Source organism: Pteropus vampyrus, unplaced genomic scaffold (assembly GCF_000151845.1).
Source record: "Pteropus vampyrus isolate Shadow unplaced genomic scaffold, Pvam_2.0 Scaffold1384, whole genome shotgun sequence".
In the NCBI taxonomy this organism is placed as follows: domain Eukaryota; kingdom Metazoa; phylum Chordata; class Mammalia; order Chiroptera; family Pteropodidae; genus Pteropus; species Pteropus vampyrus.
This window is the reverse complement of record NW_011890165.1, coordinates 4,596-6,141: the sequence shown is the minus strand read 5'-3', so window position 1 is coordinate 6,141 and position 1,546 is coordinate 4,596. Positions and strand designations below refer to the sequence as shown.

At 65.3% G+C, this 1,546-nt stretch overlaps 1 long non-coding RNA gene across 1 annotated transcript in view; it reads right to left on the bottom strand.

Moving 5' to 3' along the window:
- The window catches only part of LOC105310184, a 3,374-nt gene extending 1,834 nt beyond the window's left edge, over positions 1-1,540 (bottom strand). The window contains exon 1 of the long non-coding RNA XR_897467.2: positions 17-1,540. This is a non-coding gene — a long non-coding RNA (uncharacterized LOC105310184). The remainder of the gene's footprint in view (positions 1-16) is intronic.
- Between the last annotated feature and the right edge of the window lie 6 nt (positions 1,541-1,546).

The window sequence follows — 1,546 nt, the reverse complement described above, 5'->3', positions numbered from 1 at the left end:
GTCGTGCGACCCTGACCTCTACTCCCAAACACGCCTCAACCCAGCGGAGAGACCCGGACGGTGAGCCACACGCCCCGCCCAGCCCGACGCCACTGCTCTGCCTCAAGGTGCAGGTATTTTTGAAGGCGCTGACTGTACAAACGTTTCCCCAGGACGTATCCCCCTCAGTTCCGCGGGGAGCCGGCACTCGCCTCCTGCCTCACGCTTGGCTCTTCGGTCCGCCCCGAGTGCGTCGGGCGGGCAGCGGGCCGCGGGCCGCTCGGGGCTGCTCTCCTGCGCCTGGCGCCCTGCCGACGGCCACCCACGACCCCGTGCCCCCTCGTCCCTCTCCTCTCTGAGGGCTTCCTGGCTGTTTGTCCTTTTGTTCTCTCATGTGAACTTTATAATTAGCTTATTTAGAGCTGGGGGGGAAACGTTCTGGTCTTTTTATACGGATTCAGTTTATAAATTTGCTTATGGAGAACTGTTCTCTGAGCGTTTTCCCCTCCCAAGTCCCCACGAGCGTCTTTAGGTGACTAGTGTCCTCACGCAGGGCCTCACTTTCCCTGTTTGATTTAAGCCCAGAATCGCACCCCTGTGTCTGCTGAAGTGGGGCATCTCCTCCACTGCCTTCCGACTGAATGCACTTTGAGCCCTGCTGCTTCCTGAGTGTCTCGGTGTCTGACGTCACTTTTTTATGCTGGAAATGTACCAGAGCATTTGATCCAAGCAGCGAGAGGCAGGAAGCAGGGCAGGCACGGTGGCCCTGGGCGGCGACTCTAATGGCCGCCCCTTCCTTCTCTCCACCTGCCAGGCTTCCTGCGGGCAGCCTGCTCGGTGGGGCGGGAGGGAGCAGTGTCCAGGGCCAGAGCGGGAGGTGGGCGACGGGACACGGGGGCCGGAGGACCTCCGCTGTCTGGCCCACACGGAGAGGGAAACGCTGCGGCCCTCAGGCAGCGCGTGCCTGTGCCCACACCGGGAGGGTGACCCTGCGGTGGACGGACAGGGGCCGGGCTCTGGGCCAGGGCCGTGGCGGCCAGGCTGCTGGGCACCCTGCCGTCGGTTCACGGGTACAGAAGGCAGTGCGGTCAGGGACGAGCTGCGGTGCCTCGGGCTTCATGTTCCATCACACTGGACGCATGGCCTCCTGTCCATCCCTGGGCACAGGGCTCAGGCAGGGCTGCCCCACTGCTGTGACCTTCTGGGCCAGGGGCTCGACCTTCGTGGGTCAGCCTGACACCCCAGCCACAGCGGCCCTGGCAGACACGGCTTAAGCCACGGCACACAACTTCCACTCTGTGGGGTCGAAGCCCCCATGGCCCCTCCAGCCTCGCCAGCCCCAAGTCACCTTCGGGATGGAGGCCTTCACACAGTCGCCCTGCACGGATGGGAGCCCAGCATCGGTGTCCGCAGCTTCCTCCCTCGTGGGCCTGGGAGGTGCCGCTGACATTCCGGGCTCGGGAGCAGCGGGCGCTGGGGAGAAGCCGCCGTGGGCTCCGGGGCCGGCGCTCGCACGAGCAGAGGGCCTGGGTCTGCGGAGCGGCTCGGTGGGCAGGAGGCGAGGCGG